Source organism: Anabrus simplex, chromosome 4, assembly GCF_040414725.1.
Source record: "Anabrus simplex isolate iqAnaSimp1 chromosome 4, ASM4041472v1, whole genome shotgun sequence".
Classification (NCBI taxonomy): domain Eukaryota; kingdom Metazoa; phylum Arthropoda; class Insecta; order Orthoptera; family Tettigoniidae; genus Anabrus; species Anabrus simplex.
The window spans coordinates 18,136,844-18,154,895 of NC_090268.1; the positions used below are offsets into that span (position 1 = coordinate 18,136,844).

Below are 18,052 nucleotides of genomic sequence, written 5' to 3' on the forward strand. Positions count from 1 at the left end.
AGCAAAGCATAGCATGGGCATCTGAGTGACGAGATTAGCGATCGTTCAGCCCAACTCCACTGCCCATTTTAACGAGTATTAAAAGAAAACGAATACACCTAAACATGCTGCATTTTTCTAATTTCCTATTTATCGCGGTCACAAAAATATAGGGTTTCTGATGGTTATGTTAATATTGCAAAGATTGCGGTGAATTAATATTGCAAAGATTGCGGTGAATAATGCAGTGTTCTTGTAGTTCGAACTACGTTGAATCATTCTTTAGCTGCTGCTGTCGATTCTACCGAATATCTCACTGTGTGTGATAACCGAGCACGCTGTTTGCAGCAGTTACAGAAATTAAATACGACAGACTATATGATTGCATCTGCAATAAACTGGTCAGCCCCTAGAAATTATTGTCAATTACGTATCCGTGTTGGAATATAATTTCCTTGAGTAATTTACAAGCATTACATTGCAAATATTACGGCTGAAATGTTTTGCTACTAATTTACAAGAACATGACGTGGCACGAGGTGTCGATCTGATAAAAGTAGTCCATATGTTGGTGTTTATTTAACGTCGAACTAATTCACACACTGTAGATTTGATGGATTGGAAAAAGGCTAGAACTGGAAATAAAGCGGCCGTGGTCTTCATGACGGTAGAGCCCCAGCATTAATCTGGTCTGGAAATTGGAAAGAGCAGAAAACCAGCTTCAGAGCTATCGTCAGTGGGATTTCAGCCCACCATTTACCGAATACAAGCTGAGTCACTCACCTGTCGTCCCCTCCTTGCTCGGTGACAGAGGCCTATCGGAGCTGTTAGTGCTTTACCCCCTGTGGGCGCGGGCGGTAGAATAACAGCCATGGTATAACCTGTCGGTCGTACGAGGCAACTAAAAGGGGCCCTAGGGGCTCTTAACTTGGGAGCGTGGGTTGGCGACCACGAGACCTTTAGCTGAGTCCTGGCATTGCTTCCACTTGTGCCAGGCTCCACACTTTCGTCTATCCTATCCGTCCTCCCTTGGACAACTCTTGTTCTTGTCCGACCCCGACGGTTTTGGAGCATTCGAGGCCCTAGGGAGTCTTTCATTTTCACGCCCTTCGTGGCCCTTGTCTTTCTTTAACCGATACCTTCATTTTTGGAAGTGTCGAAACCCTGTCATTTTTTCTCTCTGATTAGTGTTATATAGAGGATGGTTCCCTAGTTGTACTTCCTCTTAAAACAGTAATCACCGGGCGAGTTGGCCGTGCGGTTAGGAGCGCGCAGCTGTGAGCTCGCATCCGGGAGATAGTGCGTTCGAACCCCACTGTCGGCAGCCCTGAAGATGGTTTTCCGTGGTTTCCCATTTTCACACCAGGCAAATGCTGGAGCTGTACCTTAATTAAGGCCACGACCGCTCCCTTCCCATTCCTAGGCCTTTCCTGTCCCATCGTCGCCATAAGACCTATCTGTGTCGGTGCGTCGTAAAGCAAATAGCAAAAAAAGAAAAAAAACAATAATCACCACCACCTGATAGTGCTTTGTGAACAAAAGATTTCTTGTAGCTTTGCCTAGTGACGGATTAGCAAACCTTTTACCTTACCTTGGAATGCTCCTTCATTATGCTGTGATATCCTGAAGCCAATCAATTTGTTATTGGAAGACCTTGGGACTGTTTTAGAATCGAGTCCCCTGTAGGAACGTATTTATTTCTCACGTTCTTTATTTGTTCTCAATTGTAGTTTAATTTTTTAAATGTTATCGTGTTTCAAGGCCGTGGTGATGGAGAAAAACAATGAGGTATCTAAGACGCTGGCGGCATGAGAAACAAGTTTCAAGTCGTCTTCTGAACCTGCCTTAGCGCATGTCATGACCGGGCGAAAGGCAGAGTGACCTCGAACTTTAGCAAGTGTGTTCAGTGTCTGCAGACCCGCGCTCCTCGAATAATTAACATAATACGCCCTTTTTTTTAGTTCGGCTGTGGTAAAGAAGTGGTAAAAATCCCACAAGCGTTATTGGAGACAGTTGAGTCTTCTTTAACGCTCTGACATATGAATATTTCCCTAGATGAATTACATACCCTTCGTCTTATAAATAGAATCACGATGATTGCTCAACGCATTATCGAATGTCTTTGTGCTGCCTTCTTCATCATCGTCGAGGAGATATGGGGAAAAATATTTCCTTCTTCTGTAAGTCTTCTGTTAGGAGTAGATTTACTAACAAATAAAAGAAACCCAGCGGGACAAAATTTCGGCCCATTGGCAGCTCTGAAAGTAGAAAAGGTTGTTAGTGCAACATAAAACCAGTAACATTAATATTATTATTTATCTCTCTTGTTCCTCGCATTACGACTACAGGACTTATTATTATTGTTATTATTATTATTATTATTATTATTATTATTATTATTATTATTATTATTATTATTATTATTATTATTATTATTTAGGGTCTTCTAGGGACCATGTGACAATTTCGATATTTCATCCTGTGTTGCTCCTTCTTCCTCCAATTCTCCTTAATCTGTTCATTATGCCTCCTTTTTCCTCTCCTCACACCATTTTCAGTCTATTTTCTTTCCCTCCCGACCTTGGAATCCTTCCATTTTTAACACTTTCTTTCTAAAACTTTCTCTCTATTGCTTCTTCTTCCCTTATGTCTTTAATTTCTAAATCTTTCTTGACTTCATGAATCCAAGTTGTTGTTGACTTCTTGTTCCAAAGACATTTGAAGATCTGTTTGGTTAACTTGCTGTCATCCATGCTAAAAATATCAATCGCCTCTTCCGTATTGTTTCTGTTATGTTTTCTATGTTCTGGTATATTTCGTCATTACTTCTCGATTTCCAGAGTTCTGTAGTTCTTAGCGGGTCGAGTATTTCCCTTCCCGGTACTTCCAATTTATTCTGCTTGTAATTCAGTACTAGACATTAACTAGCGTATAAGCATTTGTGTTTGAATACTGTCTTGTAGTGTATTATTATTATTATTATTATTATTATTATTATTATTATTATTATTATTATTATTATTATTATTATTCCAAAACTGTGATGCAAGGCATAAGAGACCATTGTACTGACTAGATGTCCGTAACGTAAGGTTTAAAACATCCTTGATCGTCCAGGTTCGATTCCATTACTGCCAGAAATTTAAAAATGACACGAGGGCTGGTATGTGCTCCTGAAAGGAGCTGCACCACCGCGGGATGAGGATACGAGTTTACTAAACGGACCAGATGCCTGTCTTTTAAAGAGCATGACATACCTTGAAGAAAGTCAATATACAAAGCTGAGAGCTCAAATTAAATCTGAAATTAAGTCCGCACACAAAAGATACATAGAGACAGTGGAACAAGGTATCAATAATGCCGCTAGATCTTTCTGGGCATACGTTAAAAATAGGAGAAAGAACAGTAGGAATTACGATACTTACAAATATGAAAATAACGTACTGGATTCTAAGGATGAAATTGTAGAAGGTGTTGCGGACTACTTCCAATCAGTATATTCCCCACATAAGGCACATTATCCCATACCTAACGCTCCATAACTAACTAACGATACGTTGCATATTAAAAACTTCGCTTTAGAAGAAGTTGAAGTAGCACTTAAAAAGCTGGAACCTAAAGCATCTGCAGGACCAGACCAAGTACCACCTTATGTGATAAAAGATTGTTCAGATGTTCTTAAGCATCCACTTCTAATTATTTATAACTTGATTATTAAAGCATCCATATTTCCATCCATCTGGAAGTTATCACGAGTGTGCCCCATACTTAAATCAGGGGATCGGGCGAGTTGGCCGTGCGCGTAGAGGCGCCCGGCTGTGAGCTTGCATCCGGGAGATAGTAGGTTCGAATCCCACTATCGGCAGCCCTGAAGATGGTTTACCGTGGTTTCCCATTTTCACACCAGACAAATGGTGGGGCTGTACCTTAATTAAGGCCACGGCCGCTTCCTTCCAATTCCTAGGCCTTTCCTATCCCATCGTCGCCATAAGATCTATCTGTGTCGGTGCGACTTAAAGCCCCTAGCAAAAATAAATCAGGGGATCCCACACTAATAAACAACTACCGGCCTATTTCTATTTTATCAGCGATAACAAAAGTTTTCGAATTTATGTTATGTAATCGACTAACAACATATTTAAGACCTCTTATATCAGATAAACAACATGGTTTCCTTTCACGACGTTCCACAGTCACAAACTTGATTAACTTCACTCAGCGAGTGTCCCTTGACACGGGTGGACAAATCGACGTAGCGTTTACAGATTTCGCAAAAGCATCAATAAAATTAATCACTATGCCCTACTAAGTAAATTAAACCTGTTCGGTTTCTCGAAACAACTGTTGCATCTTATCAGTTTCTGTTTGGGTGATAGGAAGCAGTTCGTTTCTTTCCAGAAATATTCTTCTCGGAAATAGCCTGTAAATTCAGGAATAATTCCGGGGTCAAATTTAGGCCCTTTTGTTTTTTTCGCATTCATTAATAACTTCCCTGAACAAGTGAAACATTCCAGCTGTCTGCTATACGCCGACGATTTCAAAGTGTTCAAAGCCATTGAAAACATAAACAACTGTAAACAGCTTCAGATAGATTTGAAAAGTGTATTGGAGTGAGCTACTGAAAATAAATTGCACTTAAATGTAGAAAAATGTGTATCGATGTCGTTCACCAGACGGCAAAACTCCCGTCCACTACACTTACAAGCTAGGTGACAGTGATTTACGATCGGTTTGCGAGATGAAAGACCTCGGGATTTTATTCGACCACGAGCTTACATTCAATTCGCATATACTGAAAGTGGTAGCTGAGTCGTACAAGACCCTAGGATTCATTACTAGGAATATAAAACCCTTCAGAAACACACAAACTTGCATTCATCTGTTCAGTACCACAGTAAGACCAAAAGTAGAATATGCCAGCATCGTTTGGAGCCCTAGGTGTCAATTATATGTCTATCAGATTGAAAAATTGCAAAAACGATTTGTAAAATACTTACAGTATTATGGTACCCTATAGCGATATCCCTTTAAATTTCGGAGTGGAGAGTGTAGAAATTCGCAGACGGAAGAATGCAGTAAAATTTATTTTTAAAATTGTAAACTATGCTATTGATAATCCTGAATTACTTTCTCTCCTAAATTTCCATGTACCTCGCTTCTATACTAGAAATAACATAACATTTTTAAATGAAAAAAGGAGGACGTGTGCCCACGATAACTCACCGGTAAACAGGTTCTGTAGTATCTTCAACAGTGCCATTCAGAAAAATTATGTTCCTGACTTCAGTCTGCCATTGCGCGAGTTTGTAACTGAACTTCATCGCGCAATTGTAAGAAGTCCTAAAAAAAGGTGAAGTTCTATAATATTATGCATGTACGTGTATTGCTTCTTTTATTTTGTCATTTTACTTTGCCATGTGTTGTTCCACCATACTAACATAAGGTTCTTTAGTCTTTAGAAAAATACTTTGATATTTTATATCATTGTTTTAGGACATTAGATAAAATTGTAGAATATAGTTTAGATATAAGTATCACCATGTTAATTGTAGATTATCTGACGTAGTTGCCACTGTAATTGGGACGCTAAGTCCTGTAGTGTGCAATAAATAAATAAATAAATAAATAAATAAATAAATAAATAAATAAATAAATAAATAAATAAATAAATAAATAAATAAATGCCCTTCTTGCCTCAATGCTACTTGCGAACGTAAGGTGAATCTGGAAAATTATAATGAGAATAAATCAACATTTCCTATTTAAATTCACACAACGGTTGTATCCTTCATTGTAAGGGAATCAGGGTTGCCATATTGAGCAGAACAAAATCATGTTATCGAGATATTTAAAAAAATTAAAACAGAATTTCGACAAACCAGTACAAAAAAGTAGCAAATGAAGGTGAACTAAACGTAGCCTATTAATTATCTTAATATCTGTCTGTGTTGAGTCATCATCCTAGAAGCTGGTTGGTTATTGACATAGCTCTACCGACTGTAATGCTATTTCGAGGAAATCAAAGAAACCAATGGTGGCATTATAGTGGGACTGACACGCTACAGGCATTGCAGTTGAGGGTGGTACAGACATTAACTACAGGGCGTTTCCAAGTAACATACGTTTAGTGCGTAAGCAGGAAAAAGGGGACGGACAGATGTTCCAACTAGAGAATGCTAAGTATGGCCCCAGCTACCGCGTGCTAGCGCAAGCAAGCATTTTGATGTGACTGCCTGCGTTTTACTCTACTAGATGGGAGAGACACCAGAACTCTGTTAGGTGGGTGGGGGCGGTAGAAGAACTCCCACGGTATCCCCTGCCTGTCGTAAGAGGCGATTAAGAGGAGCCCCATGGGCTCTGAACTTAGGAGCATGGGTACCACGGGGCTCTAGCTGAGTCCTGACATTGCTTCCACTTACTTGCGCCAGGCTTCTCACTTCCATCTATCCTGTCCGACCTCCCTTGGTCAGCTCTTGTTCTTTTCCGACCCCGACAGTATTAGAGCACTCCAGGCCTAGGGAGTCTTTCATTTTCACGCCCTTCGTGGCCCTTGCCCTTCTTTTGCTGACACGTTCACTTTTCAAAGTGTCGGGCCTTCTCTATTTTTTCCTCTAATAAGTTCTTTCAAGTTGCTTTACGACGTTCTGACACAGAGAGATAGGTTTTATGGCGACAATGGAATGGAATATCATCATCCCTATTAGATCAAGTGGACTGTTCGCTCCATCTCTTCGCTGGGTGTCCAGTAGAGCAACTTCCACTGGACTGGTATCGTAAGATCTGCTAAGGGCTATGAATGGGAAGGAAGCGACCGTGGCCTTAATTAAGGTACAGCTCCAGCCTGGTGTGAACATGTGAAACCACAGGAAACCATCTTCAGGGCCGTCCATAGAAGGGCTCAAACCGACTATCTCCGGAATACAAGGTTACAAATAATTTTAAAAAAGGTCTACCTTAGCAGAGTTCACCTGTTGCTGAGGTCGAAAATTGAAGATCCAGCAGTTCTTTCGTTTCTCTCATTTTCCAGTACTTTTCGAATGAGTCTTGTACTTATCCCCTATTGATTCTACTTTGCTCCAAAAGTATTCTACATCAGCGTGGCCTTCATTGATACAATCTTGGCATTTGCCTGGTGTGAAAACTGCCTCCAGAACTGGCCACTGTGGGGTGCATGCTTTTAACTACATTACCAGCATCGTGTGGTCAACTCGCGCGGTAATGGCTTTTAGTGCCAAGGACATGTTCGGCTCGCGAGGTGCAGGTCTTTAGATTTGCAGCCCGTACGCGACTTGCGCGTCGTGAAGACGAGACATACACCCAGCCCTCGTGTCAGCTAAATAAACCAATGATGGTTAAAATTCCCGACACTGCCGAGAATCGAACCCAGGACCCCTGTGACCAAAGGCCAGCATGGATCCGGATAGTATTGTTATCGCGAGTAATCTACTCTCCTTTTGAACAACAATGGAATATCATCAGTCATATTAGACCATCTCGTAGCTGGGTGTCCAGTAGAGAGACTTCCACTGGACTGGTATCGTAAGATCTGCTTTAGGATTCTTTCCCTTCTCATCTGTTCACATATGTGCCTTAATAACACAGGCTAAGCCGGCCCCGTGACGTAGCGGTACTGTGCATGCCTGTTACCTGTAGGCCTCGGGTTCAATTCTCGGCTCCTGCTGTGGGTGGCGGGACGCAGACGAAGAATACACCCACGGTATCCTCTGCCTGTTGTAAGAGGCGACTAAAAGGGGCGACCAAGGGATAATAATATTAGGACGATAAGCCTACATGTGATTAGTACCATTATGTGAGGAACACCATGGGAATACCAGCGTCCGTGATTAGTCCAAGTATGTGAGGAATACCATGGGTCTGTGTGTCTGCCAGTTGTGCCATTATGCGTGACATACCATGGTTCTGCATTACCTGTGATTACTATTATAAGGCGCCGGTGATCAGGATTTTGAGTCCCTTAGGACAACAAGCACCATCTCTGAAAATAAGGAATTGTGAATAGGATCCACTGATTGTTTTGGATTCAAGGGCATTTTTCATGATCAATCGCTTTATATTCTAGTCACTGGATACATTTTGAAGATTTAATTATCTTTCGTTGCACCTGGTAGCATTAGGGGCCGATGAGCTAGCTGTTAGGCCCCTTTAAATAAAAAACATCATGATCATCCATTGGGAAGGTAGTGGTCGTAGCCTTATTTAAGGTACAGCCCCATCTCAAGAGTATTAAATCTCAGGGTGTTTGGCTGACAAAGATTTGCGTAATTTATTTCCTTCCACTATAATTTCAAAAACTTTCGTCTCTATGAATAAATTACCCTCTCCACCAACTTCTAGAAGTGAGAGTTACTGTGTCTTGACGGCGGTTGAAGTTGGAACAATGAGATTCATTTTATCTCCGACTTCTAAGAAAACACTACTTGATACTTCATTAAGCGAAGAAAACAGCTTAGATCAGGGATGGCGAACCTATGCCACGCGTGTCACCTGGTGACACGCGAACGTGATTTCGGTGGCACGCCACATGAACATAATAATGTTTTTATATACGTCTTGTATTACAGACAATACATATCTTATAGTATTTCACATGTAAGAGATAAATATCGAAAATACAAATACTTGCTCCATTCAGACGTGCAATATGGCAACACTGCTACACCGATAGGTCTGAAAGTCAAATGATATAAGTATCGTTTTCTGGTGGTTTTGTATACGGACCTTGCAAACATGTTTTCAGTGCCGAAAAGAACAGAAACTTAACAAAGGTAGTGACCGCATTTTTCAAGAACAGTGGAGAAGGGAATTCGGAGTGATAGAAAGATGTATTGCATGCGTTCGAAAACAAATGTATTCCCCACATTTAATGTAAAGCGCCATTTCGAGACTAATAATCATTCAAATGTTTGTTCCATGCCAAATGTAGAAAGAAGAGAGTTAGTTTCTCAAAATATCGAACTTTACACAAAACAAACTAGTTCTTTTGTGTCATATTTCCACCCTAGGAGTAATATCAGTGCGGCTGTTATATCTGTCCCACCGCATAGTACAGCATGCATGGGAAACCGCTTTCTGACGGTGAGTTCTTGAAATAACCTTTCTTATTGACGTCCGACACGTTATTTGAGAACTTCCCTAACAAACAACAAATAATTAACAGAACTAAAGGAATGCCAGCCAGCTGAACTGCTATTAAGGACAAAATAATAAGAATGAGTGAAGAAGTTTCTGAGCAATTGAAAGGTAATTTGGATAACTCCCAGATGTATGCAGTATGTTTTGATGAAAGCATGGATGTGACCTTACAAGCGAGAATAGCTGGGGGTTTTTTCGATTTTCTTGTGGAGATGTGATGAGGGAGAAATAAGTAAAATTGCTGAGCATACGAACTACGACAACATGGAAAGATAATGAAGCTAAAGAAAGAAGTGAAGTTCATTGACAATATTAATATTTTTGATTTTTATATCTAATATTTATTTTCTTACAATTTGTTTTAAGTCGCACCGACCCACATAGGTCTTACGGTGACAATAGGAGAGGAAAGGCTTACGAGTAGGAATGAAACCGCCTTGGCTTTTATTGAGGTACAGCCCCAGCATTTGCCTGATGTGAAAATGGGGAAACCACGGAAACCATCTTCAGGGCTGGCCGGATGCAAGCTCACAGCTGAGCGCCCTAACCGCGCGGCCAACTCGCCCGATATTAATATTTATTGACGAAGTGTGTTACAATAGGAGCTTATTATTTATGTTTTTGCAAATAATATTAGGTATTCTAAAAACTTACGTATTTAAATTGTATTTTTTGCAGTATTTGCAAAATACGACCACGGAGCATGCAATGTATTTACAAGATATATCTCTAAAAAGTAAACAAATCAGTAAATAGATAAATGAATAAATAAATAAATATTGTATTATGGAACATAATTGGAATTTGGAAAGGAAGTCGCGGTTGGGGGGGGGGGGTAGGTTGTAGCAATTTCTTAAAGGAAAATAACAAGTGGCACAGTCAACAGCTGAGAATAATAAACCAGACTTAAAATGGCACACTTGTTGGAAAAGGTTCGCCATCCCTGGCTTAGATCAACACCTCCTAGATATAAGACCTCACAACCGTTCTGGGAATATACTGTGACGTCAGCATCGGCGGGCAAGCTTGAACCTTTTCAGTAATAACACAGCAATGAGTTTGGCCATGTAACGCTGAAATTAGAAGAGTTTTAATTCGTTTAATGGTGCCAATTGCTAATACCGTTGTACCTAATGGTACTGATGTGTTGGGTACTCAACTGTAAGGAGAATTGCGACAATGATAACGAAGTGCATACATTAAGTTTCCGAAAGACGAGGTTATGCGGCAGAAGTGTTTACGTGCAATTCCAAGATAAGACTACAGATTTACTAATAACTCAGTGGTGAGTAACTATTATTAATACATTCTCACACAATCATAATGAGCATAGACCTATGGCGTATTTAACTACACGCAACAGCTGGTGATATGTAGGCATATTTACTATTCAGTGATATAAGGTTATGTTAGCTCACAATCATGCAATACATTATTTCAACTGTATTATTATTTTTATTTTTATTATGCGCATTAAAACATACCACCTACAAGAGCTGCTGGTGTAGGCCGATTCACTCTGTAAATGCATGAATTTCGCTCACGGTGATACATTATTTTACAGGTATGCCACAGACATTTCAAAGTCGGTGATATTTTATGGGAAATAACTGGTACTGATCCTCAGGAAAAACTTTTTAACTACTTCTCTTCCAACACTATGATTGTCAGAGAATGCAGTGCCTTATGTCTTTCCGAACTGCCCATCATATTTATCGTCACATTCTGGCAGGTGAAGAGAAGAACCAGGCAAAAAAGTAGAATAGAAAGAGGAGCAATAAACAGAGCCATTGAAGATAGTACATATCTCATACCGTACACAGAATTTCAATCCACACTCTTACACAGCTGAAAAGTACAATAAACATGTTACCGTGCCTGATGGTTGTTGTACTGTGATGAAGGGTACGTAAGTAATTTTTCTGTACGTCGATACATCAAGGCAACCATACTGCATAGCATATCTAATAAGACAGGGCATTTATTCTAAACGGGTTTTATTCAAGTATAAAATATTTCTAATGTATATGTGAACAAAATTACTAATACAAATGCGGTATATTCTTTAGTTACAAAACATCATAGCTGCATTACAAGGAATGACTGTAACAATGTGTAGAAAGATTCAAGAAATAAGTTAATTCTAGTCCTAGTTGTTGAATTGAACACTGAGGATGATGTCCCCACAGTTAATTTAATAGTCGCAGTTAAAACATTTCTTAGTTCATAAAGGAGTATGTGCATGATTTTCTTGTTATTTGTTCAACCTTCTGCCTGATATCTCCTCATGTTTACAAATTTACGGCCGACCCCGTGGTGAAGGGATATAATGCCTGCCTCTTACCCGGAAGCCCCGAGTTCGATTCCCGGCCAAGTTAGGGATTTTTACCTAGATCTGAGGGCTGGTTCGAGGTCCACTCAGCCTACGTGATTACATTTGCGAGTTATCGTACGGTGAGATAGGGGCCCTGGTCTAGAAAGCCAAGAATAACGGCCGAGAGAATTCGTCCTGCCGAACACAAGACACCTCGTAATCTGCAGGCCTTCGGGCTGAGCAGAGCCAAGGCCAAGCACTTCAGGGCTGTTGCGTCGTACGATTTTTACAAATTTATGAGACATAGTAGCAATTTAATGTTGCCACATGTCAATACTTTTAAAAGAGTAGGCTCTAGTCCGAATGGTAGTCCAATATTAGGATAGAAACTTACATACTTTCTGGAATACATAAAACATAAAGTTCAAGGTTTCGAACAGAATGACAAATTGGTAACATCGATGGTAGGTGAAATCTCATTACACCATACATGAACTTCAAGGGAGGAAACATTGTAGGCTCATGTGCAAATACTGCCAGTGATGCTACATCAGCTTAGATGTTAGGCCTATGCTAATATTATACGTGTTAGTTTTCTTTTAAGATCATGTAATGCCTATTTAAATTGAAATGTGTTTGTAACATCCTGTTGTGCTGTTAACAATTCGGCCCAAGTAAGTTAACATTGCAAGATGCTGTCGTGTTTTACAACTGTTTGCTCTTTATATTTAGTGACAGAGTCACTAAAATACGGTAATAACGACAGTATAATTCAGTATACTTTAAAATTTAAATGCTATTTGTTAGTAAATAAATGATTTCATTGGCAAAAATATTAAAATCATGTCTGTGTTTAACCATGTTCCGCGTTTCCCTGCATTGCCATCGCCTCCGTAGCGTGACGTCACCACGCTGTTGTTAGGCCTTATTATCTAGGAGGTGTTGCTTAGATTCATATTTGAAGATTAGTTGCGTCTCTCTTAACTAGTAAATAAGGGCTCACTGAAGAGGCTTATTCCTCGTCCTTGTGTGCAGACTGAACATTGTGTTTGAAGACTTGTCGTTCTTTGCAGCGTATGTAAAGTCGTCAGAACTTACCCTTACCAAAGCAGAGTAAGCTGGTAGCTCTGAAGATGTTTTCTCGTTATTCCCCATTTCCACACCAGGCAAATTAAGTCCACGGCCACTACCTTCCCAATCCTAGCCCTTTCCGATATTATGATCATTATTACTATGTTGTTTTTGTTACTTTCCTCTTCATATTCAGACAACACACCACACTACCAACCACCACAGAAACATGCAATAGTGATTACATCCCTCCATATACTGTTGGCGTCAGGAAGGGCACCCGGCCGTAAAACAGGGTCAAATCCACATGTGCGACATGGTTCGCGACCCCATTGGTATGGGAGAAGCGGTAGGAGAAGGTTGTTGTTGTTGTTGTTGTTGTTGTTGTCCGGCTCCTGACTGAATGGTATTTGTTTGCGTCAGACTTAATGTACTGTGACCGTTCACCATCATGCCATGGAGATGTTAGGAGGTCTGGCTAATTATATATGCCGTTTTCCGCAACATCCTGTGACATATATCGCAGTAGTTAGCATTCTGTATGCTTAACCGGGGTATGATCCGCGACGCGCCAGTCCGGAGGGAGCAGTTTCCCTACGCTGTGACGAGAAGAAGACAGCGCAGTATTCTTAACCTTGAAACCGCGCTCTCTTTCCGAGCGAGTGAGAAGAGATGATAACGCTACGCACGGAGATGGAGGTTTTTTTGAGACAGGGCCAAATTAAGGTGTGTTAACCGTTGAAAAATAAATGCCCACTATAAATTCAACACCGCATTCATTAGTACCATAATTTACGAAAAAGAGGAAGAAGAAGAATACTTCTATATGAAATAATTTTTCTAAATTTATAAATCAGGTCCTATTCCAACCAGTGTATTTTATGCTGACTGTTAATGCATATAAATACAATACTTTATTAATGGATCAATAATGACGCCTATCATACAGTAGTACGCAGATCAAAGGCGACTACTGAAATCTGACAACATGTGGAAAAAGGTGGGAGATCTTGCATGATGAAACATGACGCGTAATCTTCCAAAAGGACGCTTTTAAAATTATGAATAACCTACTGATCGCTTTGGTTTCATATATGTTCAGTAGAAAGTAGAGGTTATAAGCTTTAATTCGATTGTTATCACGTCGTTCAAAGATTCTGATTACCGGACTGTCATTTCCAACAGGGACATAATTCACCTCCCCCCTGACCATTTTGCCCGTAGGCTATAAATATATCCAAGACCCAGACACTGTATCTCATTCTCATCCGTGTACCGGCAGTGGTAACACGTTACCTCATTATCGTCTGTGTAGTGGCAACCCAATATATTAGAAGTGGAACTTGGATATCAGTGATTTGGATATCAATGTACAAAGTGTTGTGCCATTGAAGAAACACATCAATGTGATTTAATATTTTTACGGAATAAGCCGTGTGGTACAAGTTAATGTACATAATTGCCGAATAGAAGCCTTAATTTGGCATTTTAACATCACAATCGTGGGAAGATAGTTAGTTATGACTTATGGTGCAATCACCAACGGAGGGCAAACGCTTCAGGTTATTTGGCGTGGTGAGACAGTCAATTAATATACGAGAGTTAATTATCACCGCTCCTGAGTATTTAAGAACGAGTGACATTTTGAGCAAAAATTAAATAACTGTTTTTGGCAAAATTAATATTCGCATCCTTCAGGGACATTCGTTGTGATAGTCTGTGTGACGGTCAGGGAATGAACAGTGATTTTACAACTTATCACTACTTGCGTTAATCTGTTTGAACTTAAGAGTGGATCTTGTTACAAGTAGGCCCCCCTTTGAAAGTGCATAAAACAGTATTTGATAACTCATTCTCCATTTTTCTGTATGTTCGTGAGTGGTCGTCGAACCCAAGACTCGGAGCCTACAAGAGTCGCGCCTTAGTGCCTGCAATCAGCTTTACAAGGATCGTCCCGAAATTCAACTGAGAAAACAGCAGTTTGAGTCATGGATCGTCGTATGAAGAAGAACCAAGGACTACTAGGAACAAGAATATTCATCATGTTCGTGTAAAGATCTAAGATGTGCCCTAGATGACAGCAAGCCTTACTCACCAAGTGTTAAGTACATACTTTAATATACCCTAAACACGAGATACGCATGCCAGTAATAATAATATTTGTAAATATTATAATGTCATAATTAAATATTAAATATGTAGGGAACATTATGCGCGTATGACTGGGAAAGATTTATTATTATTAGTTAGGATCATCAAGTGATTTTTAAGATAATCATTGATATTTAACAAAATTCATTTGCATGAATTATTATATAGACTTCAAAGTTCTTAGCTTATATGAACTATCTTTGGGAAGAACGGCAAGTTAGCTAGTTTTATATTTCTTCGTCTGGTAAAGATCTTCAGAGTAGTTTGGATATAAATGATACGTTTGAGATTCGGGTATTTGTAATCCCGGATAATATTAGATAATCATTGGAGTTGATCCAAACCGAGGTGTAATTAATTTATAATTATATATGAAATTGTGAGAATAAAATAACCTGAAATAATGGGGTTTTCTCTGTGAATTAAATGAACGGATTGAGATTCGATGCCAAAACATGAGAGGGCGAAGCTGTAACATGTTTGTTGTTGGAGTGATAAGGGAGAATAAATAATTATAGCTGTTGAGAGATATAAAATTGGGCTAAATATATAGCCAGATAACGAGTAATAAGAAATAATGGCTTTCAAGTGAGTTCATACTTGACAATGAGCCGAGATGATATGTAAGAGAAATGAAAGGGAGAGTGACGGACGATTTATGGTATCCACAACCTAGGACTAGTCACAGCTGTTATTGTGATGGACAGGTATATGCTGGTCGACCGTAGACCGAGCAAACTTTGCAGTCTCTAGCAAAGCGATGTTAACGGGCCAAGCTCTTTTCATTTACCAAAGTAATCTCAATCCCATTCCAATTATACGTTGCAAGTAACACGGATAATTTCCGGATTTTATGAAGGATAGATCCCTTCTCATGCTAAGCATTAATTTAGCCTCTGATTGGAGTCCAAAAATTTTTGCCTTGGAAGCCGAAGCCTGTTGGTTCGAATGATGTTGGAGCGAAGATTTAACCAGATATTATGGCTTGGTTAAGCCATATCTTCAAGATGTGTTGTGTAAATATATTTCATATTTTTATATGTATGTTTCTATGTATTTTATTATTTCCCAAAGTATACTATGGTGATGGGTTTGATTCCAGCTTTGACTGATTTTCCTTAATATATAATTTGTTAGGTAAACCCAGGATACGCACATATATGTTCTGCGTGTATGTTCATCGTAAGTGTTCAATGTAAATATACATTTGTCGTGGTCAAATGGATCACATGTTCGATACTCGGCAATGCAATCTCGTGTGTATATCAGATGTGCTTATATTGTGTTGTAATTTCTTTTCTTTTCTCCAAATCATGACCGGTAGACAAAGGACACTATTTAATATCCATTTATGACTAACATATGAAGGATATCTGGTTCTTACCCAGGAGGCTCGAGTTCGATCCTCGGTACCGGAACCATATTTAATATCCTTTTGTGACGAGAGTTTAACAAAGAAATTCAATATCCATTTGTTTAAATATCATGTATCAGTGTATGTTGATCTAATGAATTGGTGTACATCAAGAATTAATTATGCCAAGACAATTTCAAGAAAAGAAGGCATATAATGTATATAATTGTATCAGTTTAATTGTTTCTTTTACTCATATGTTGAGATACAACATTATTTGTGTGGTTCATATCAGTATAATAAATATGTTTAGAATATATACTTGAACGGAGATTCTTCTCATTTAGCAATATTAGCATATCCCTCTCATATTATAGAATCCTACTTTCATTATTTTAGATAGTGCCTATTTTATTTCTTTATCGGACATTCCATTACCCATATTGCTCTACGAATTCAGCCGGTGATCTTGTGAAAGTAGGGAGGATTAGACTTCTAGCCTGGTAAATGACTTCTGGCGGTTCTCATCGAAATGTTCCATCTGTACATCTGTTTGTGAAACCAAGTTAAATAATATTGCCCTAATTATACCAGAGTAAACCTCATTTGTTGCCCAACTAACGGGGCCATTTTCATTTTGTTGCCCGATGTGCTCAGAGCTGGTTCATACTTAGTTTAGGTGCGACGATTTAAAGCCCTAACGGTTGCAGTACTTATCTTAATTTACCCTCTTCCAGGCGGTTAGAGGCGCGCAGCTGTGAGCTTGCATTCGGGAGATAGTGGATTCGAACCCCACTGTCGGCAGGCCTGAAAATGGTTTTCCGTGGTTTCCCATTTTCACATCAGGCAAATGCTGGATTGTACCTTAATTAAGGTCACGGCTGCTTCCTTCCCACTCCTAGCCGTAAGACCTATCCGTGTCGGTGCGACGAAAGGCAAATTGTATCATATATGATACACGAGGTGAGGTGTTTTAGACAATAGTGGTGACATGTTCTGCGCTTCTTGTTTTGTAGTATTTTCGCTGTTTGGTGGCAGTGCCGAGTAAATATCAAAACTCGGCATAGTCCTGACGTATGGCATATGATACGCCCCACCCGTCAAAATGAACAAAACAAAACCTAGAACCCTTCAAAATATTGTTTTGTAGGCATGGCTTATTCTACCCCTTAACATCAAACTGAAGGCAAAAGGAAGAATGTTAATGTCTAAATATCACTCCCAGCTGCAGTCGCTTAAGTGCGGCCAGTATGCAGTATCCACTGTCGGCAGCCCTGAAGATGGTTTTCCGTGGTTTCCCATTTTCTCAACAGGCAGATGCTGGGGCTGTACCTTAATTAAGGCCATGACTGCTTCTTTCCTACTCCTAGCCCTCTCCTGTCTCATCGTCGCCATGATATCTGTTTGTATCGATGCGACGTAAAACAGCTTTTAAAGAACCTCCAAAGCTCCCTATGGACAAAAATTTCCCCCTGATATTTTTTTCTTTCAATTTCGTTATATTCTGTTCGCTAGAAGCCAAGTAAACATAAGAATCCTTAATATCTCCCGAATAAGTTATTGGATAAGCGACTGCAGCTACCGAGATCGGTGAGTGTCCTGAGAGGGACTCACAACCAGGACGGGTGGGAGGATGCTTCCACTTGTTAAAACGCTGCTCACTTCTATAGGTTCTGTCCGACCTCTCATTCCCTTCCCATCCCATCGATATTAAGTTTGCGAGGGTTAGGCCCTTTAATTTGGTGGATCAAGTTAGAATTTCTCCTGTTATTACAATGGTAAGAGTTATTTCGCTGTATCTCCTCTCAAAAACCACCACAACCACCAACACCACCAAGATTTTCTGCTTTAGAGTATTATGTTTCAGGAGTGTGATGGACGACATTTAACATACGAGGGCTGTAAGTCAGGTGGCGCTGTTGTCGATGGTTGGTGGTGGTGATTATTGTTTTAAGAGGAAGTACACCTGGACAACCATCTTCTATATATTTTTATCAGAGAGAGAAAATTGGAAGGGATCCGAAGACAAG

General features: G+C 39.7%; 1 protein-coding gene across 1 annotated transcript in view; it reads left to right on the top strand.

The window, feature by feature from the left end:
- LOC136871582 (uncharacterized) overlaps positions 1 to 18,052 on the top strand; it is a 723,775-nt gene that overhangs the window by 155,878 nt on the left and 549,845 nt on the right. The window lies entirely within an intron of this gene.